Source organism: Anarhichas minor, unplaced genomic scaffold (assembly GCF_050575085.1).
Source record: "Anarhichas minor isolate MPS153535 unplaced genomic scaffold, ASM5057508v1 ptg000004l, whole genome shotgun sequence".
Classification (NCBI taxonomy): Eukaryota; Metazoa; Chordata; class Actinopteri; order Perciformes; family Anarhichadidae; genus Anarhichas; species Anarhichas minor.
In genome coordinates, this window is record NW_027466450.1 from 3,251,354 (window position 1) to 3,274,984 (window position 23,631).

The 23,631-nt window shown below is 41.4% G+C and overlaps 1 long non-coding RNA gene across 1 annotated transcript; it reads right to left on the bottom strand.

Annotated features, from left to right (window-relative positions):
• Positions 1–335: 335 nt before the first annotated feature.
• On the bottom strand, positions 336–23,582 carry LOC142965500 (uncharacterized). The gene is made up of 3 exons (XR_012957681.1): positions 23,461–23,582; positions 16,020–16,152; positions 336–665 (listed from the first exon to the last, which is right to left on the bottom strand). It is a non-coding gene; the product is annotated as an uncharacterized LOC142965500 (long non-coding RNA).
• Between the last annotated feature and the right edge of the window lie 49 nt (positions 23,583–23,631).

Consider the following 23,631-nt stretch of genomic DNA (forward strand, 5'->3'; position numbering starts at 1 on the left):
GTGATCATCAGTCTCGTGATGGCGGCAGAGGTTACAGGTCAGCGAAGGGTTAAATGGATGACCTTTCAACTCTTGACTCCATTTAAAACCACTGAGGACAGCGATAATTTTTATCCTAATAGCAGTTTGTTTAGAAATGAAATCACTGCATCATCCATCCCACTCACTTAATCTTTCCAAATGCTCAGATGGCTTTTCAGGAGAGAAGAGGAGAAATCCATATCAAATAAAAGAATATGATATAATGTTGGCGAATATGCGTGCAAGAGGCCATGAAAAATGGTCCTTGGCAGCACCATTTTCAGCCATCACATTTGAAGTATTTTGGGGCTGAAACACTCTGTAACTTCAGTTTTGGTGATCCACCAGTGAGGCTGGCACTTAGTGTGTGTGTGTGTGCTGTACCTTTCCCTCATGTGGCTGACACAGAGATTGGCCTACTTGAAGGGAAGAGAGTGGATCTTTATGAGCTCTTCACGATAAGGCAGGGAGACATTAGGGTGACGGGTGTTCTAACTGTCCTCCTCGTGGTCATTGTGTGGAAGAGAAATGTTAGAAGATGACAGCAGAGAGAGCAAGCAGATTATAATCATCCTTTACCTCAGCGTGGCCTCCATCCAGCGGAGCGGCTCTCTTGCAGTCCTCTGCAGACATCCATGGTCCGTCTGAAATGACAGAATAAGAGGCCATGACTGACTACCATTTGTTAGAGGTTGACATGTTTGCTAGCCAGAGTACTGTCTCAGTCCATGTATAAACAGAAGAGCAGATAATTCACCAGTGATTATGCCCCATGGTGTTATTAATATAGCCTTGTTCGGACCTCTAAACTACCACCCACATTTCACTTTTGAGCAGCGATTCAAATGGGTCTTGTGTCTGCAGCTGATTGATGCCTGTTCTCGTTGGTTATGATACAATCAGAGCTTAGTTGATGGCAGTAAAAATTGGGACTTCATCTTCCTAATAGTGACATAAACTGGCGACAAACTTGGATGACATTGTAAATCCATATCAGCAACACTTAAAGCAACATATTTCTTTTGTAAATATTAAAAGGTTGTCAAATCTGCAATTACAAACAACTCACATCATATGATATCCTGTTATAATAAAATAAATATATATCATGGCCGCTTGAATTACTCCTAGTAATCGCAACCACAGCAACTGTGTCAATTCAAAATGAAGTGGCGGGACGGATACGTCCCTTGTTACTTATTGGTTAGGGGGAAAAACAAAGTAACATCCTCCCAACGTGAAATCTGCTAACTTGAACACATGCTGACTGAATGAAGTGAAACAAAGTTGCAATTCAGTCTAATCATCCGGCTAGTGTCAATAAAGAATCACTCAGCTAAACAACAAAAGTCAATGCATTAAGATCAAAATGTATGCCACACAAGAACTGATGCAGCTTCTTCATCGATTTAAATTTGTATTTTATTTTTTAAAGCTTTCCAGAATATGTAACGTGCACAGTCGCCCTCTTAGGTGACAGACGTCAAATAGTTCAAGGTTTTGACGAGTGAGTAATGTCTTACCCAGAGCTGAAAATCTTGCAGGTGTATCGGAAAGAGCAGATTCCAGATCTGAGGTTGCGGTTAACCTTGTACCTACAGTGAGTGAGCCACAGGAGGGCATGTTTCTGCCTCGGGCTGGGCACCTGAAGTTGAAAGGGCTGTCATACAGCGATGGATATGAAAGGCCTGAGCTCCGAGGAGAAAGTGTAAAAGCAACTGTGTCAGAAGGAGCAGACTGCAAGCAGGCGAAGTGGCTTCAAAAATAATTTGTGAAGTCGGTGTAGTTCAACTGATACCAGATCAGTTTTGTTAATGCTCTACCATACTTTGGAAATGTTCACGCTCCAACTGGCCTTATTTCTTTAATTTGTCTGATTTTGAAAGATACGCAACCTTTTTCTGACACTTTAAAGTAATATCAAAATATATATACGGCAAATGGTTGTGCATGTACTTTCACGTTTATCGCCTCACATTTCTGCATATTTATGTGAGTGGTACCCTTGTTTCTGACCTCACAAGAGACTTACATCTAGAGGATAATTTTCATCTTCTAATAATGTTTTTTGTCTCTCTTGTCTTGATCCGCTTTGCTTTGGATTCACACATTTCCATAACAGAATCCTTTGTGATGTGTTCAATGGTAATGAGTCTAATTAGTCAGTGCATAGAACGGAACAGAAGGCCACTGGTCACAATAAAAAAAGAATTGTCTAAATGAACGCTGAACAACTGTACTCAGATATACTTTTCTCCAAGGCCGTGAATGTCTTCTCAAGGTACAAAAATAGAAGCTTTTCAGCTTTTGCCGCAACACACTGCAACATAACCCTTCAGTAATATACTGTGTTGGCCAGTCAAATATGTGCAAGTTGTATTCCTTGTAGAATTCTGATTAATTTAAATGAAATTGATTCAATTTCAGGTTCATTTGTAATGTGAACGGACTAAATCTACTCTTTACCTTGTGATTGTGAAGATGTAGTACTAAATGATGGCTGCCAGCAACACATTCTCACTCGCAACTTGTCTAATGCCGCCGCTTGGTCAGTGGCCCGACGCTTCAAACTACGACGCTATATTTACCCCTCTAGCGTCGGTTTTGTACGTGACTGGGAGTTTCCGCACGTTACATGCATTGTGTCTTTTCAAAATAAACCTTCGTGTTCACTGGAAACACAGGTTCCGCTCGTTAAATGCATTCACTTTACTTTTTCTAAAAAAATACTTCCAGTGTAGGTTTAGGATTTCGGTTTACCAACGCAACAAAACAACTTGGGTATAGGTAGTAAGACAAAGGCAGTTAAAATAATTATATTTGTTAGGTAACTGGCGTTAGTCAAGTACAGAAGTTGGGTAACAAAACTACGGTAAAATAAATAAACATTGCCTTGGTTTCACATAGGACACAAACAGTGGTCTCCTGAGTGAATGTCCTGTGTTTGTTTGGCCCATCTACTAGATTGGCCCGCCCTTAGTGGACTTCCTTGTTCTTTATACTATTTCAGTTGCTCTTACAGTCTAATAACGAGTCAGTTAAAAGCCTCATACAGACATCAAAGGGTGCCTCGGTGCGTTGATATCAGCCACCAATGGGCACTGACCACGTGACGGTATTAGACGAGTTGCTGCCAGTTGTAAAATCTTGATAAACCTCAAAACTCATGAATGCATCACTTAAAAGTAGATTTTTTTAAGTTGAAGCTGCTTGAGGTGGAGCTTGTTTTCTACTTTACATTTAGCTGGTTTAGTCCAGTGGTTCCCAACCTAGGGGTCGGGCGCCTCCAAAGGTTCACAAGATAAATCTAAAGGGTCGTTAGATGGTTAACGGAAGAATAAAGAGGAAAGTAATTCTACTACCCAAATTCGATTCGATCATTTATCAAAATAAAACCATGTGAGATGTTGTGGGGTGAATTTCTTTTTGTTGTAACTAACAACAACTTATTAATATCAAAAACTTGACAAGAACACAACTTGACACTGTTATTATAGCCAAAAAGTTTAAATCTTTCTTCATTGTATGTTATTTTTTAATGTAAAATCTTGTGAAGTACAGAGTAACTTAAGCTGACAAATGAATGTAGTGGTGTAAAACATACAATATTTCCCGCTGAGATGTTGTGGAGTAGAAGTAAAACTAGCCTAAAATGGAAATACTAGTAAATGTAGTTTGTTACTTTCCACCACTGTGTGTGTGTGTGTGTGTGTGTGTGTGTGTGTGTGTGTGTGTGTGTGTGTGTGTGTGTGTGTGTGTGTTTCCCTGTTGTTATGCTCTGGCAACATGCACTGTTCATTAAGGTGCATCTCCAGGGTCTGCATGCTGATACCACTACTGATTATTGAGAATGAACTGTTTCAGTAACTAAAATCTAGTACAGTATAATCAAAATATGTCACACAAATGTTTGGTTTATTATTGAACCCCAGAGTAGATAGTATAGTCCATTAAATTGGTTTAGAAAGCCACCACCTTTTGTTCACTGCATCCAGGGTCATCGTGGCCACGAAAGGTCCTGAGAGAGCGCGGGCTTACGGTGTGCCATGAACCCAGAGTTTTGCTCATGCCACAATGTGGTCACTCCCCAGGCCTCAGAGCTACAGGCCTGGCTGATCTCAACTTGTGCTACTTCTCTCCTCTGTGACTAAGACTCTTCCACCCAAAGTTAATTTTTAATGACACACTTTGTTATGTGGGTCCATAGGGAGCCCTTAGTGGCTGTGCTTTAATAAAGAGAGTCTCACTGCTTGCTCCCTTCTGAGAAGGCTTCATTAAATCCGGCGAAGAAAAAAAAAAAAAGGTCTTTGATGTTCCAGATTTGAGCCTATCTAAACTTTATATTTTTCTTTCCATCTGTCTGTCTGGTGCTGTACGAGCTGATTTGAATTTTTACATCAATAGTTGCAATAAACAAATACAATATATATTGAAGGACAGATGATGTGACCCCTGAAGGCTACTTCATAACTGGAGTGGAGCGAGTGTGTGTGTTATGTGGGTCCATGGGGGACGGCGGTTGGGGTAGAGAGAGAAGGTACACAGACACCTTGTGTCTGTGGGGTGACTAGCTCACTGGGCTAAGAGGGTTGTCTGGTAACCGGAAGGTTGACGGTTCAATCCTTCTGTGTCGAAGTGTCTGTCATGGGAAGTGTCTGTCACTGCTCCCTGATACAGGGATGGGTCAAATTGATGACAAATTTCCCCCTTACCGGGATGAATATAGTATAGAAAAAAAGAACATCGATCTTCATCAATAATCCTTCATTGTCATTTTATGTCTCATCAGCACCACTAGTTATATCTCTCAGAGATAAAGCCAGTAGACACATGGCAATGGTTTTGAAGGTGAACTATAAATGGTTTATCATACTGTACTATAATACAAATTCCCCATAATGAACACTTTTGTTATCCGGTGCAGTCAGAGCTGTTTGACCCTTAAACCTTGGTTATACTTTCTGCAGGGACATTCGTTGACCTGGGATCGTGACGAGGAAACATTTTGGTCTTTTTTACTCTGTGCGGGTTTCTCCTCGCGGTAAAACGACATTCTCAAAGCTCCTCAAAGTTCTTCATTTCCTCCGCCCGTCTGCATAGTAAGAAAATATTGGATGTGCACGGACAGGGAAAAAAGCCTAGACCCTCGCGGATGTGGCAAGCATAAATCACGCTTTAGTCTATAAGGAAAGGCCAGATTAAGTTTTGTTAGAGATTCAGATTATTTGCAATGCATGATTTGCTGGAATTTAGTGAGTTAACTCCACGCATGCTCCTTTTCATATTGTTGTGTGAGGTTATTTGATTCCACCATATAGAGGGTATGATAATTGTCTCTAGAGAATTTGACGACTCTATGAAATAGACACTCTACATAGCACATTGTTGGAAAGGTGAATTATTTCAGATGCAGGCTAAGTGAACCCTCCAGAACCTGCAGGAAGTTCATTGTGTGCTGCTATGGAAACAAGTGGGCTTCCGTCTCAGTTAGAGGGGGTGAGGCACCCTCGCTGTGTTACATGAAGTGAATGGGCAGAGTGCCAATTGAAAGACAAACTATAGCCTCAGCATCACGGAGGTGGCCAATCAATCTGAAAGAGCTACAGCACCAAACCTCGTCTGGCATCCTGTACCTCCAAGTCAGTGTAATGTACTATTAAAGTACCAGTACTGAATGTAGCTGGGTCACGTAGACTGTAGATAAAATGAGGTTCAACTCCGGCTGTGTAGCTAACAGTATTAGATACAGGTTGCAGTACCTGTTTTTAATGATGTAGAGAGAACTTTGAAGTTGAGTGGAGCTGCTAGTAATTGTTTTGTATTGCTGTGAAGACTTCTACTTCAGTTCCCTGCCAGAATGAACACCTGCCTCCTGGCTTGTTGCTATAATAATCAAGGAGGAAAAAAAGACTGCAGCTGTGCTATAGTTGTATTTAGCCCGTAAATTAATAAATATTTCTACAGGCCACAACTACCTTTAATTGCTGAAATTGATGAAACGTTTGATCAGATGTGTCTCCTTCCTCCTCTCCCATCTGCGAGAAGATGTAATTGTCTTTTCATACACTTCTCCATCGAGAAAATAATTACAGAACAGAGCGATGAGAAAACAAAATGAATGCTAGCTGTAAACTGGGGGAGAATATGGACAAATTAGTGGTCTAAGTGAACTACAGCACATGGTACTAGTTCATGGTGGTAAGAAGGTGACACTAACAGCACATTGGAGCAAAGTTAGCGTATGACTCTTCATTATAACCTGCCCTTTGAGAGAGTCTTTATAATCTCATCTAAATCTCCTGCATGATATTCAATTACATCATGATTAAGGAAGCAGCAGAAGTTATTTTAGGTGGCAATTACAACCATGTCACATTTCTACGGCGGTTTGGAGACGTAGTGGATAACATTCGAAGGACAATTAGAAAACAAAATATGAATACAAACGAGATACAATGAACTGTATTTGTATGTAAATTACATTTTGTGTGTTTTGTATACATACGTTTGGGCCAGCAGGAAATGAAAACATCCAGCCCATGCTAATGGTGACTGTTATAAAATTATCACAGACAGAAAGATAGAATTTTACCGGTTGAATATTTAATTAACTTCAGAGAGAACAATAAATCCAGTAAACCATGTTCTAGGATTAAAAATGGCAGAAACATTGGCACATTTATGTAAACTATGCTAAAGAATTTCAATTACACTGCAGAACACTTTCATTCTTAATTCTTGATCTTTTATCATCACCCTTCTTCTGCTGCTCTTTGATTAGTAGAAATGAGTATTTTGTAGTAGATAAGACCAGTAGTAGGTAATGATTTAACAGGGGAACATCTAAATGATGCTTCAGGCGTCACGTGTCTCACATGCGGAGGCAGCGTTCTGTGTACTCTCCCTTTATTCCATGTGATTTTGCACTCCTTCCTCACAGGAGGAGAAGAGCTGATTGCAGTGTTCTCCCTGTCTTTATCAATAAGCCTGGCACTGTCGGCCCCTCTTCGACTCAAACTCCTGTGTGGAGTGACTGTCAACCCGCCAAGGCCCATTCACTCCGGCGCACACCCCATCCAAACTCCCTGTGCTCTGTCTGCATCGCAGCTCCTCCCCAGCTCACTCTCGGCTCGCCGTCACGTTCTGTGGCTTTGAACTTGAATTTAGCTCACCTGCAAGTCTCTACCCCACAGCCCCTCTATCCACTTTCCCATCCCCACTCTACTCCCAATCTTATACCCCCTCTTCCCCTCCTCCCCTCCTCCTCCTCCTCTCCTTCCCTCCAGCTCCTCTCTGGGCTACATGATAACACACTTTGGAGGGAACCGCTTTCCCCAGAGCAGCCCAAACTGTGAGCATATTCACTCCATCATAACAGCACTGTAGCAAAACTGCTGTCACGCCGAGTTTGCCATGCTAATGTGGCTCCGGGCGCCACTATAGCCTGCCCTTAAAATACTGTGATGGAGGTGTGTGGAGTGTTTTGTGGGTGATGGAGGGAAGGAGGGGTTGTTTTGGAGAGGCTAAATAGCACAATGCACGCAGGACTTCTGGGCCGAGGCAGTGAATGTAAGGAGGGAGGTTCGGAGGCTGTGAAGATAGTTCACGTCAAGGGAGCAGTTTCTCTTATAGATGAGACTAGTTTAACTCCCAGCAAGGTAAACACTGCTCGATGCACGGCAAAAATGTGAAAACACTCGAGCTAGCTCCTCCTATTCTCCTTCATCTACCCTTTGAGAAGAGTGAGAGAGGAGGCTTCAAAGGGCTCCATTGACACCTGGCAAAGCTTTGAACTATGTCCTTGGACTGTCATGTGGAAAGACAGACACTCCCTTTAATCACCCACTTACAAATGTCATGTAACAGGACAGATGTACTACGATAGTACAGACATCTCAACATTGCCTCATTCTTAGCCTGTCACACATACACCCCCCCCCCCCCCCCCCCCGAGTATTCTCTTCTTCAGCTAAAGTGAGGGACTGATGGCAGTAACACAGATCTTACCTTCCTCCACATGAGCAATTACTTCCCACTGGCAACATATTGCAGATGTCAACAGAATCATTGAGGTACAAAGGAGGGCAATCAGCCAATTACCATTACCACATTTTTCCAGGCTTTATTTTAAGGCACATGTGGGATGCATGGAACTGTTTACCCCCTGTGTCTCTTTGCTTCACCTTTGATGCCTCACACACCTGAGATGGCTCTGTATGTGTCAAATGAAATGGTAGCCGCTCTGCTTCTCATGGAGTTCAGTGATTGTCACCCCTTAATCTGCACTGTGGCCTTAGACAGAGTTTATTCAATCTTTTTTTTTTTTAGAGAGAGGAATAGTATAATACGCTCATTCGCTTACAGCCAATGAGCTTAGCTTAGCAGAAAGACTGGAAATAGGGGGAAACAGCTTGCCTGACTCTGTCCAAAGCTAACAAAATCTGCCAACCAGTACCTTTATGTGTATTTCTTATTATTGTAAATATCAAAAACATTAAACCTTTCAGTCAGTTTTTGTCTACTGAAGCAGCACTAAACCCAATCACATAATTTCATTCAAAAGAGGAGATACTAACTGAAAAAAAAATGTCTTGAAGGGAAATTAAATGCACATATTTAACATGTGCACAGCAGGACAAACTTAACAAATATGTGAGGAGTCTTTGTCAATTTGACTTCATTGTGACATCCTCATTTCACAGGGGTAGCCACGCCATGAAAGATATAGGAATGTCCCCGAATGGAGTCCAGACACGTGTGGTGGGGTGGAGAACGAAAATTTGGATGGATTTCTGATGAGCTCACTGGATGGACCCACCGGACAGCTGGTTCTTATCAAACCTGGAGTTGGGCCGCATAAATGTGGCAGTGAAATGACAGCTGACAGCAGCGGCACAATGACCAGTTTTGAAGTTTGACAGCAACACGGTGACTGGCTGTGGCTCAGCATCAGAGGCCTCAAACTATCTTCAATTTAGTTTGGTAACCTTCATCAACTCTTTGACCCCATTTGACTAACTTTTAGCTAGTGCCAGTGTTCATGCCAATAATTCAATTGTAATCCTTGGTTGGTGTCCTCATGTTGAGTTGTAGATGTAGGTGTAGTGCAAGAGTATTAACGATGCTCAATACAAAATTCAGAGCATATCTAGCGCCTCCACACGGCTCTCAACATGGCGATGGTGGCTAGAAGCTAACGGTGCTAACAGCGCTGGCAGTGCAAACAATGGAAACAGTGCTGACAGAGCTAACAGTGTTGTGAGGGAATCGGAGGGTGGGCGCTGCGCTTTTGCGACAACGCCGCCGGTCAGAGCAGCATTATCAGCTGTAACCTCCATACCAGGGCAATGCAGAGCAGCGGCCATCAGCTAGCCAGCTTGCTCACATGCACATACATGCATTAAAGGCATGCACGGCCGGCCTTTTGTAATGTAAACAGAGCACGCAGAAGCTCAGATAATAACACACACAGGGAGTTCTCCGCTCAGGTAGTCTATATTAATGCTCAGGATATCGTAACATGTTGGCCGCCCAGCTCATTGTGGTGCCTGTTGATAACTTCTTTCTCTGTCTGCATGTTGACATGTTGAGGTTCCAACTTCCCATGGGCCATCTGTGTGTTTGCGTGATGTACAAGTACAACCGGAAGCAGGTCAGCAGTGAAATCAACCATCAGGTTGTTGGCGTGATGGAAAATAGACAATTGTTAATTCATGTTGCTGATGAATAAGTGATTGGCTCCGCCGTTGGGGGCCAGGCTTAAAGGCACGGGGCATATGGGGAATGAGGAGGGGCACAGATGCTCCTCGGGGCCAGAGGGCCGATAGGCAAACTTAAGAGGGACACGGAGAGGGGGAGAGGAGACGCTGGGACGAGAGAGGGAGATGGAATATGATGCAAAGGCAGAGAGAAAAGGCATGCTTAGCCTGCGTCAAAAGCCAACCCTGGTCCCACTGTGCAGAACTAACCCCCTAACTCAGCCCCCGAACCCAGTGTCTGAAGTGCCAGTTCACCACAGGCGCCTGTGGAGACACTGCTTCAAGAAGATTGCCTCTGAGCATTAGGTCCTGTCCTACTCTGACCTTCAACAAAAGTAAACACTCAAAGAGGGAAAACTTCTGCACCCAGGCATGTGAGGCAAGTCTGACCTCATGGGAGTGGACTAGAGCAACTCTACAAAAACATACAGACAGCACACATCCTGTTATCAAAATTTCCATCTACCCTTATAAAACGGCTTCAAATAACATCAATGTTCATAATCACACGCATGCGGCCGACATGCAAACACCCACACAAATGCACACATGATGCAGAGCTACCCCTGGAGCATTGAGAGGATCTCAGCTCCATCTACTGGTGGCATCGTGAATAAGCCGCTCCACTGTGGCTGAGGGGAAATAAACACTCAGTTCCCTCAAATCATTTTCTCCACCGTCTTTGCCAAGCTTCCCTCTTTCCATTTACACCTCCTTCGAGCCAAGAAACTAATCTGACATGATTAGTTACACTTTGCCAGTGCAGCAGTGTGGTATCTTTTATCATCCATAAAGACCTTCTTTTATATCAAAGGAGGAGGAAGATAGTCCAAATTAAATTTGATCCAAAATTTGATATCAGCACAAAATGCCCCCCCAAAACTGAGTCATAATTTATGTGTAAAAGGGTAGAAAACCTAAACCTGCAATAACAGATTTTGTCGGCCACATGTGGGCAGCAGAAGCAAGTTGTGGACACCGTATCGTATCATCACCTGATGGCAAAAAGACATTCTTACACCAAAGCGTCAAATAAGGCGGCTTGGTTAGCGGCAATTAGCCTCAAACTATGACGCTCTTCGTGGCCCTCTAGCATCAGTTTTGCACGTCACAGTCGCGGGGTGTCAATATACCCTTGACAAAATATCAAGGTTTACTTTTAGTTTCACACAATAAACGAACAGCTAGACAGCGGTTGACGAAATGCCTCCTCTCCCTCACACCCTGTTTCAACTATCTCGCTGTTTAAACCACTGTCATTTACTCTGCCCAATGCCGCGGGTAGGTACGTCGCGTATATGTGTGTGTCGGTGTCTAATGCAGAGGAGCACTAACCAAGCTGCATTACTTGATGCCTTCCTTTGAAATGCGAATGGTTTGTTCTGGCTATACCTGGTGAATGTAAGTTCAATATTCACTCTCCTTTAGCTCTGTGTTTGGTCTCCTCCAACTCCTTTAGGAAATATCTTTAGCTGTTAAATGCTCCACTATGTTCACCAGTTAGTCGCTAGTCTGCAGTGTGGTCCTGGGCAGGTAAGTACAGTGGGATATGGGAGTCACAGTAGCACTCTCTGTGACAGAGTAAACAGAATTTGATATTTGAAATTGGCGCATAGCCCCTTTAATACAAATAAACATGCAATCATAAATAAGTAAAAATCACAGTGTTTGCTGTGGGATGAATTCACTCACATCTGCCTTTAGGGAAATTTCGTCATGTTTGCTAACATGACAAATTGACATCATTAGCTTGATCCTGATGGTGGTAGTCTTGAGTTATTAACAGAGATCTTTAAATGCTATCCGAGGACATATGAAGAAATGATTGACTTGTGGGAGATACGTGCTGTAAATGCACATCAGACAAAACAATGCTACAGTCACTGGGGAAAGCTTGAAGCTGGTATTTCTATTGTTTTGGTAACACAATGTAGATGTAGTACTATTCTAGTGAATTCTATTGGCAGTGTGCTTCTCTATTCTTATCACAGTCGACAGCAGAACAGCAAAAATAATAAAATCTATTGTGTAGCTACTTGTAAAATGCTCCTCCCAACAGCAAGAGCTTCTGGGACATTTCCTGAGATTAAGTTTTTAGTTGACGTAGAAAAATATTACATGGCACTCAACGTTTCAATGCCGGGGTTTCAGATAACATTCGCAGAATATATCCACAGGTAAAGTGGGGACTAGATAACTGTCTCTCTGAATCAGCATACAGCATTTATGAGTCTGTGTATGTCTGCATGAGTTAAGGTCCTCCCATCGTCCTACTATTACAGACAAATACATCAATTTGTTATCAATGGAAACAGCTGCTCTAAACTGAGTGTAAAATGGTAATAAGCAACGAGGGGCCTGCAGAGAACAGTGACAAGACAAATCTTCTTCTTAGGAACATCTTTTTAGAAACCCCAGCGTGGTCCCTCACAGTCAATATCTCCACCTAGATCAGAAAATGAATTGCCGCTGTATGCGTAAAGGATTCCCTCCTTTCTCCAACAGTCCTTCAGCAACACACTGGGCTACTTTATCAGAGCAATAACACAACAAGCTCTGTTAAAGTTATTCATGCCAGCATTTTGTTTCAGTCAAGAAAGTTAGTTCATTTGTGAGCATATGAGAGTCAGTCTTTTTCTCTTCTTTTTTTTATGAAGAGAACATGATGTACTGGAGGAGCAGAGATTTCCTTGATATCACACACACACACACCCACACACACACACACACACACACACAGTCACAGAGGGTGGTAGTGAAGGGCTAATAGCTTCTCCAAGGATGAGATCCAACCTAATTTGCACCATGCAAATTCCCCGTGGTGACTGCACCTACAAGATAACCACATTAACGTTCAGCGCGCGTCTGTGGTGTCATGGGAAAATGAATAGTATATGTATGTTGCTTTCAGGGACGGAAAGAGAAGAGAGCGAGAAATAAAAACAATGTTAAGAAAAAGGAGAACAAAGGGAGAGAGATGTGATTCAATGGTACTAATCTCTTTGATATCCACACTGTGACATTCTGTACCAGGCTGAGAATCGCCCAAATTATTCTTTTCGTCTTTTATTCATGACCTGCGGGACATCCTGACTTACCCTCTTACTGCTTTGCTCCGAGTTAAACTCAACCTCCATCCTCTCTTTATCTCTCTCTGCTTCTCTCTTGCATTCTCCTCATTCTTTCATTTCCCATCTTATCATCCCCATGTGCGATATCTCACTAAGCTCATGCATTCATGAGTGATTTACATAAAGTATATAGTGCAGAATTGGGAGTGGGGTACAGAGGAAACCCTAAGAGCATTAGCATCTATGTGTTTCTATGATTATGATTACCGCTTATTATACATTTATGTAAGTAATGTCCCTTGGAGAAATTAAATATGCAGATATTTCAAGTAAATGGGTTGCTTACATTACATAAGGGCATTTTGATCAAACTGTATTATATATTAAGGTTACTGATGAAACATAACACTTTTTAATGTATTCTGTGCATGCTCAATCAGTCAATTAGGCTTTAAAATAGTTTTTATAAAATCATGACATTCTTTACAAACTGATTATCCAAACATGAATTTCCATTTTTTTCAAACGAGTTCTCTATTTCATGTCTGTAGCGTATTGCATAAGTTCTATTCAGGTTATCATGGCTTGGTTAGAGAGAAATAGCTGTCTTCATATCAGATAGAAGAAAAGTATTTGTTTCCTCGTCATAATCTTGCACTACTGAAAGCCTAATGTGATCCTGCTGTTCTCAGTCCAGACTCTGACGTGAAAGAAGGCTTTTAACCACAGCCCAGATCCAGCTTCTGATGAAATTAATGACTTTGAACCACAGCAGCTTTACCACTGTGCACCATGCTACAGATCAGCTTAAGCTCCATCTAGTGGGCTGCGGAGGTACTGTCAAATGTTTTGATTGAAAGGTGCAATATAATATATTCGGAGCAGTAATAAACCATCAAACAACAATTTGCTATGTAAAGATATAGTGGAGCAATGTCTACCTGAGCGAGAGAATTAAGTCACTCTCCCTCCGTGTGTATTGTTATCCGAGCTTCTCCTTGCTTTGTTGACATAGCCGGGCCGGACACGCATGCTTTTAATGTTAGTTCACAGCCGCCGTTCAACAATGCTCTCATACGGTGATTACAAATGACAACGCCGCCCCTACCGAAAGTTGTGAAATTGAGCACCCACTCTCCGGTTCCCCCTCAGGTAAACACTGTTAGCTCTGTCAGCACTTTCGCAGTTGTTGGCGTTGTTTGCGCTGTTAGGGCTGTTAGCGCTGTTATCACCGTTAGTTGAGAGCCGTTGGGAGGGAATAGAAAGGCTGCCAATCTCGTATTAAAAATAACATAAATTACCACAAATTGTAATTTATGAAGCTAGTTATTTTCATATCTAAATGGGCTCAATAACTCGCATAAATAAAAAACAGCTAGCGAGCCAACATACCTTATGATGCAGCAACACAAAATGTATTGTTTTTTTAAACAAAAAAGTGACGTGGGGGACAACCCTGCGCCAGTAAAAAGCATTAACAGTGGCAAAATCCACAGTTCTTTTATTCTGTGTTTTGTTTTATTTATTTGGGAATCATTTATTTTAACATTCAAGTGGTCATTAAGATACAGAAGGTTGAGAAACCCTGCTATAAATGGCTATAAATCTCTTGGCTACGTTCCTTTTGACTAGAAAAAGATGTCAAGTAAAAATGTTCAGCGAGAACATTAATTTAAATGCTAATTATTTCATTTCGCTGCTATAAAATAAATTACTTGTAAGGTGTTCTATTGGGAAATTCAACGTTATTTAAATGTCATGTTGCATCTTATATGTAATTTTCAGCACACACAAAACTAAGGACATTCACATTATAGGTACCCCTCTCGCATCACTTTTGTCCGTGTCAGGGACGGCGTGTAACTTTCCACTGGATACATGCAGAGTGTCTTTTCTAAATAAACTTTCACGGGAAACGTACAGTATCTGCTCGTTATGAAAGTCTCTTTTCAAAGCAAACTTCCGACACAAGTTTACGTATTGTTTTAGGTTTACTCACAATACAAAACTACTTGATTTAGGCAACAAGAGCACTTGGTTAAGCTGAGGAAAAGATTATAGTTTAGCTTAAAATAAGTATGTTATGTTTGTTACGTAAAATAAGTGTACTTGTTCCGTTACCAGCATTAAGTAGGCTACGTGAGTTACAAACAAAACTCCGGTAAAATAAGTCAACCCTGACTTGGTTGCACACAGGACACAAAAGCGTATTCATTGTGATCATTTAACATGAAGGAATTAATTAACTCTGTTGCAATAGCATCAGCCTGCCATTAACAGATACAATCCATCCTGCTACAATTCTGAGCAGTTTCACAACAGAGAACATGAATTCAGAGGTAGACTGTAACCATGGAGTGAATCAGATTTGGGTAAATGTCAACTCTCCATCGTAGACTAGCAATCGATAAAGGCAGACATTTGACCTAACATTTGACATCAAATTCAATAATCTTCACACCAAGTTCCCGAGCAATTGGTACCGATGGCTAGTGATAGCCTGATAACGAGCTCGAACAGTATGTTCTGTAGATTTGCCGCTTATGAAATTTTCAATTTCTATACAGTGTATGATTTGAATGTGGAGGTGATTGTGTGCGTATCAAGTTCCCTCAACTTTTACATAATTTTCACAACAGAAAGAACACACAAAAGCATACTTCTCAAAGAAATAATGAATTGTGATTGATGTTTAATTAATTTGAATCTTTATGAAGGTTATATTGATCAAAGACTCACAAGAGCCAAATAATATTGTGTTTTCAGATTTGAGGGTGAGAGAGTATACACTTGATGTCATGAAATGAGATCCAAATAACGTTACTTTAACCTTTTCTGCAGATACAGAAAATAGCCAATTCATACTCCGCCTGAATGCTAGAAGTCACATCTCATTTAGCCAACAACACAGGTATTTTTTTTCATTCTCCAACTGTGCTGGCCTTGCTCTGCTGGGTCACATAACAGCGCACAGGCAGCAAGGTCCTATCTGACAGGCGCATTACGCAGAAATCCCCTCTCACCTTGTTTTGTGCCACCGTGTCCCTTCGGTGACGTGCGTGTTGAGGCAAAATATGTATGTGTCGCTGAGCTCCCAGCTGTGTGGGTGGACCTCCGCCCTTTAACGCTGTCACTTCTGCAGCTAACAACAATCACTTTCATCACTTACCATAATTAGAGAGGGGGCAAGATGTCATGTCACTCGACCCACACTGCAGAGTCTCTGCTGTCTGCAGCATCAACAAGCTGTGTCCATACATTCAGAGGTCTCACACAGGGGAACTTCTATTCTCTTCCATCTGCTGGAAACAAAAAGGTAGGAGTAAGAACACGAATTTGGCATTCAAATGTGAGATCTCTTGAGGACTAACTCATTTTGATGGCAACAATTGTGCTGAACTGTTGGAAGTTTTAGCAGCACCATTCATTCTCTGAAAAGCTTTTGGGATTACAATTCGGCCCTTTGCTATCACTCACATCAACTGGCACATGTTGGGCCTTTTAAGGCTGACTGATATTATTCTGCATAAATGACAGAGGCAGCGGAGGCTTTGAAATTACTTTACAACACAATTCAGGAAGATACCGTTTACAGAAAATATAAATGAGCTGTTCAATTAATACGTCAATGTAAAATTTGGTGATTTCTTTCAAATACTCAAAAAAGAAAAACTGAATTTTATTGGTGGCTCGTCACAATTTCTTAAAAAAGGTTCTTCTGGGTTACATTGTATAACATGTATTTGTAAAGTACATTAAAATACTTCCCCACTGTCTCAACATGGACAGTTAAAAAAAATAAAATCTGATTTAGTTCCATGGATTATTTTTCATTGCCACCTAGATTACCAACAATGCCGCCAACAATTTGATCAGAGATACAGCTCTCATTCTAAGGTAACAAAAACACAACAACTCTTATCTTCAGGTGATCATACACTAATAAAAACATAGTTATAAATATTATATGACATTTCTGCCAATACATCCCCTTAAATCCTATACTCAGTATTCCTTTCATCAAGATGCAAGAGATCAAGAGAAGATGCTCTGTAGCAGGTTTAGCTAACTACTTAGCATGTGTGGTCCCTGGGCAGTTAAACATGACCTCAGTGTTTCTAAAGTGCTGGCTATAGCTCTGCTTTCGCTAGGTCCCATCAGCAACACCTCCGCTACAGAACCACGAGACAACATTGCATCAGCGGTGGCTTTATACGTTTGAAAAGGAGTAGAACTCAAATAATACCGACCCTATTGTGTTTTGAAAAGCCGGCGCGTAGCTAGAAGATTCGACCGGACAGCGTGTCACGATGTAACTTCCGAGCTGTCGTTTCTTGTCCGGCACACTTGGCAGTGTGTGGCCTTAAAACTTCCATCAGGTGCGGCCAGAGCCATGTGGTTAGACAGTTGGTGAGGTTGACAGTAACTGGGACCTTCGCCATAACGGTGCCCGCTCCGAGATACCGTCTGTCTTACCTATAACCCCCCCCGACACATCTACAGGAAGGCATGTTAATCTCATCTGAGGGCACAGACACATTTTGCCTGCAGTGTACATGTGACAACAAACTGATGCTTGCAGACAAAAGTCTACTATTGTATAGAAATACATCATACTGATGTATATAATGTATGTTCCGATATATCCAGCATATCAAATTTGTGTCAATATGCGTTTATAGCCTTTAAAACAAAACACAAAGAAATAAATGACAGAGAGCAACTGCAACAAATAGATGTTCGTGTTTAGAATGCAGCACATCTCCATGCAGGTCAGGCTCGGCCAGATGCTCATGAATACAGTTGTAAGTTGGAGACCTGCATGGGAAGCTTGTATGTGTGGAGAAGTTTTTGGAAAGCTCAAGGTCACTTCCTGTTTATTTGCACCTGGTCGCATACTTGCTGTCAGCCAGCTGACTACCCTGCTGACCCCCCGTTCTAGCTGTGGCATATCAACATGACAGATACTGTATTTCATTCGATATTCATTTGAATCATCATTTTTGTTTTTCCAACCCTCATTAAAAATGTGAGGGCTATTTCGGTGAATGTAGACACTTTATTCTCCTTGGATGGTTGTCTCCTAATTAGACAAGGTTATACCACGCTTAGGCAGGTAATAAAATAATCTATTGTCATCCAACTCATCATTTGGCCCTTTTAGACTAGAAAAAGCAATATCACGTTGCCCCCGCCCCCTCAAAGATACAAACAAACAAAACTGAATTATATGTTCTTCAATGAGTCAGACAAAGGAGAAGCAATCAAAAGAGTCACTGTAGATAAAGAAGAGAAGGTGTACGTTTGTCCCAGTGGAAATCCATGGCATGAGAATAGGTGGGAAACGGATGCCTTTTTGAGATGTGTGGTAATCAGCACTGAACTTTTTCAAAGCCGTAATTAAACTGTGTCCGTTCTCTCTTACTTTATCGCCCCCTCTCTTTCTCCACATTCAGCAGGAAAAGAAAACACCAAAAAAAAGGAGAATGGAAACCAAAAATAAACATCTTCTTGTGATCGTTAAAAGAAGAAGAAAAAAAAACGAGTGGAAGAACAGCTGCTTACAACAAAACAAACACATTAACACCAATGCTCCACAGTGTGCAATCACAGAGGCCAGAGGAGACAGCTGTCCGCCTGTAATTACAGTGATGCTCATCTTCTCTTTCACTCTTTTTATGCATTCTCACAACTTTCTTCTTTGTCTCACTTTAGATCTCTTTGCATCTTGATTTTTTTTTTTTTTTATTACCCTGTGTTGCTACAGTACTCACACTGTGAAGATCAATACCACTTTTAAAAGCTGTCTGTTGCATTTGAAGCTACAGAGAGCAGCTGGTTGACAGGGGAAATAACTAGCCTATGTCTTAGTCCAAACTATAAAAAAAGAAAGAAAAATTCTTCTACTGGTGCTTTGAAAAGTTACAAATTTACACGTGTTATCCTGTTACTTTAATCCAGCTATTTCCAACCACTGGTGCGGGGCCCACCGGTGGGCCTCAGAGCGCCAACTAGTAGTCCGCAGTAGTCACTGTCAAATGGTTAGATTAAATCAAAAAATATATTTTGGGGTAATTTACAAAGACAGTTGTTAATATACCTCAATGTGCCAAAGAATTCACACAAATAAAAAAAGACAGTATTCCAAACAAAGCATAATCTCAGTGATCAGTTAGTCTGCGTTTGAATACCTCGACACATCATCAGGGAGAGACGAACGTGTTTTGCTACTGTTGGCTAACGGATGTTCCCTCAGATGCAGTGACACAAACAGGCTTCTGTTTGGATTCAAACAGGCAGGCAATGATGGGTGAGGGTAAGCAGAATATGTATTCTGGTCATTACAGCTGACAGAGTAATAACATTTATTTACAACCCAATTTTTACTCAGATATCTGTGGTCTTCTGATCGTATTAAGCAAACATAAGTGGGCCATTAAGTTACAAAAGGTTCAGAACCCCTGAAAAAAACTGATGGGTCAAAGTAACAAGTTGTGGTTTTATGGTGGAATACGTCAGTCAAAGAGTGATACGGATCCTCTCATCTAACTTTTGCAAATGCAAAACTAAAATTTGAAAACATTGATATTTTCCATATCCTATCATTAAATGCTTACCATCACAATCTTTGCCTCCACCTCTTCTGCTACAAGCGCAATTTCCCATTGGATAAATATAAAGTTTGATCTTATCTTATCCAAAGAATAAGGGTCAGTTCCATCTTTATCTTAACATTCACAAATGCTCCTCCGAGATTACTTTACGCGTATTTTATAAGATAGTGAACCTCCTTGTGCAGTTCACCCTTTTTTAAAGTGCTCTTTCTCTTGTTGGCTGATGAACGCAGGGTATGCTGATTTTAAAGTTGCACAAGTTTCCCCTGGGGTCTAGAGAAAAAGGAATGTGCTTTTGCACAGCATATTGTTCCGAGTGAAAATGCAGCCAAACGATGAACAGAGAGAATGGCAAATGAGGAAGAGGCCTGTGTTTTACAGGAATGATGCTTAATTACATACAAAGCTGCCATTTACAATCCATTGTCCTCCCTGAGCGTTGGCAGACCTCGGCACAATGTGTTGACTGCATCCTTCCTTTCTCTCTTTCTTGATTTGTTTTCTTCCCCCGGTTTGAGGGTCATACACCATAACCGTTCTGAACCCTTTATAATTTCCCCAGTAATCAGTCTGTTCTTTTTTTGTGTGGCAAAGCTTTAATCAAACATCTCACAGCCTCCACCAGCCAGAAATGTGATGTTCCGACAGAAACACAAAAAATCATGCAATTACTCCCGGAGGACCTGTCCCTCCTCTCCGCCACAGCTGCAGAGAAGAGGGCACTATTCCAAACACGTCCTCCTCCTCTTTTCTCTTCTCCTTCCTTTCTTCTGTGTGTTGGAAAATAAGACCACCCTGGCCAAGCCATAATGACAGAAGATGTAAAGATGTGTTTTGTAATGTACTCTATGGAGAAACACTCAGTACTCAACACTCTCCTCCTCTATGGAAACGTCTCATGATAAATAATGAGGATTTTATCCTATAATTGCATAATGTCATTTGTGAAAAGGTTAACGTTTGAGTTTTATAGGCTAAATATAATTATAGAGAGCCTATATTTGACATCTAATTAAGTGTCAAGAGACAACAAAAGTAACTGAAACAAAAGGATCTGCCTTTATTCCTCTTTCTTTTGCAGATAATGTTTTATGGTATGGCACTATGTGGTTGAGAGGGGGGCGTTGTATATATGCAAAACTAAAATGATTACCTGGACCTAACGGCAATGATTATGACTCAGCCATCTTAAGACAACTGCTGTAATATATATCTGCCAATTCAAGTATATTTGGCAAAAAGAAAAATCATAGAATGTGTCAAATTGGATGGCACTGAAATAGTCTCTCCATAGAAAGCGCCCTCTCTGAAAATATGTCCTCATTACTTACAACGCCAATACAGTGAGGCTTCCAACTGATCAGGACGGGAAAACAACAAAGAAGTGGAAATTTTGTTTCGGCACAAACACAAATAAAAAAAGCACGCATAGAGCAGACAAACTTATAGAGGCAGGCACGGCATGGCTTAGTGCTCTCAGCCCCTGAGAGGGAACACTGGGCTTAGACATGTCCGACCATCTGTTGGTTATTTTACAGTCACTATACGTTTGTTTATCTTTTGCTTTGTGTAAACTATTGTTGGATTATGCTCTTAAGCCTCAGTAAATCTTTTGAGTTCACATTCAATCACATTCAAATTCATTCTTTATTGTCCGTCTATATGGGGAGTTTGTTTTCATGGTCCGTACACAGAAATAACAGTCAAAAAAAGGTATAAACAAAACCACAACTAAAGTGTGCCCAGGATATTTAAAGCAGACATGGTCGATTGGCACAAAACTCCCCCTAAAGTGTGGTTTTTTTTTTTAGCAGATTGGTTGTCTGTATCTGAGGAGGGTGAAGCATGCAGGGTGGCGGGGGCCATGTGGTGTGGCCTGTGCTCTGCTAGAAAAAAATGACCGTGTCAATGAGCGTTGGCTTGGGATTGGGGAGACCACATATTTTAGAAGATGTGTTTGTGATTTTCAGGAGTTCGGTTGGTGAGGGTGAGCATGGTGACATAGCAGGTGTCAGAGTACAGGATGGGCTCAATAATATTTCAGTATATAGAAGAAGCAGGAGGTGGGGTTTGACTGAGAGAGCCCTGAGTTTGCCGATGACAGTGTTTATGGATGCCTGTGCTATGCTGATCAAAGCTCAGTTTGTTGTCCAGGATGATGCCGAGGTACTTAAAGCTCTCCACCGTCTCCACTGGCTGGCTGTTGATGGAAGTGTGGCACTGAGGGGTGGTGAATTTATTGCTGGTGTCAAAGATTGAGCTCCTTTCGTCTTGGTGACGTTGAGGAGGAGGTGACTGTCGCTGCACCACTGGGTGAAATGGGCAACGCACACATTGTTTGTAGTTTGTGACCGAGTCCCAGTCTGTGAGGAGGGCGAGTATGGCTGTGTCATCACAATATATATATATATATATATATATATATATATATATATATATATATATATATATATATATATATATATATATATATATATATATATTGCCAACCATCCCGATTTTTCCTGGAGAATCTTATTTTCATTGCCCACTCCCGGTTTCCTCCCGAGGGTCACAATTATACCGTATTTCTCCTGATTTTTAATACATTTTAAAACTTTTTCAAACTGTTTCTGGCACCGTACAGCGTGTAAAGAGTGCTACCATCAGATTAACCCAAACCATGTACGGCATACCTAACAGCTAATAGTGCAGTTTAAATTGATGAAAGTACTACTGCCCTAATTTGCCCTGCTTTTTCCTGTTCAGATCATGGTTACTATGGTTGATAAAGTCATAAAGCTCTGGGTATCCAGCAGACGCTGTTTAGGGCGGCCCTGCAAAAATGCAACAGAGCGGAATAACGTGAGACATTCGGCAAGGGAAAAGCAGAACTCAAAATGCTTCACTCTCATTGACAGCAATAACAGAAGGCCTCCACCGGCTGCCATAAGACACGCTCCGTTTTTGGCCGCGATCACACCAAGGCGCGTCTCTCCAGGCACAGCCACTTCAGAACTACATTGGCAAAGCGTGTCTGGCAGTGTGGTGCTCCTGTGGAGCGGGGCTGCTCGTGCAAATAAGAGATCAAATGGGAAAAAAGGAAACAAATGTAAAATTAAATGTATTCTAGCGGTTGTCGAGCTCTTGTCGTTGCTGTGCTATTGAATTATGAAGTTTGTCATTTAAATACCTCTAATATCAACCCTAAATTGTTCCACTGTTTCTGCCACATCTGTTAGCATCAAAACAGGAGGGAAATGGTAAAGTAGTAAAGCCCGCCTCTTGCTTGACGACATTGAGACATTGACGAGATGCGCGATAAGTTAAAACTATTTTAACTTTTATGCATTTCTAAAAAAAAAAAACGCTAGTAAAACATGACACGTGGCGCAATAGACGTGAATAGGGAACATGAGTTTTGCTGGCAATGCATTTCTAACAATGTGTCTCGGTGCGTCTCGAGGCCTTTGCCTGAAGCAGTGAAATGCCGCAGTGGCGCAGTGCAAGCCATTGGAAATAATGAGTTTCACGTTTCAGAGTGCAGTGGTGCCATTGTTGAGTTGTGGTGAGTGTGGTGGTTGGCAAATATAGTCATTGGTGTCATCAATCATGTGTCTGTACCGCAAACAGATAACAGACAGACTATCTTCATTAACCAGACAACATGTTCTATTTTTGCTAAATTGACACGTTTTGTCACAGCAAAGAAGCTAGGAGCCCAATTTGAATTTATTTTGCTTGTTCATCTCATGATGAAGTAAAAAAGAAACTTGCAGTAGCAGCATTTAATATGTGTGGGTCAAAGCCATGTTCTGGTTTTATTTGAACAGTTGTTTTTGGTCAAATGGTTGATAAAGTTCACATTAGATTGATGCCTTCAATGTCATTAGTGCAAAAGTCCAAACTTTCAAAAAAGGACAAGTTAAAAGGAGAGCAAAATAGCACTCACTAGACTCTTGAATTTGGAAATGGAAAACGTTACAGTATAGTGCCATGAAGGTGCAGTGTACTTACCAGACAGTTTGAGTATATTCCTAAAATCTCTGCCAAACCCAACATATGTCTATCTTTTATAATGTAAATTATGTTGTGGGAGAACTTTAGTTTTCATGGTGTCCCGTTGACGCCACTCGCTCCATGTTTTAAACGTGCTGCTTTTGAACACACCCCCAGTGTGCTCTAAAA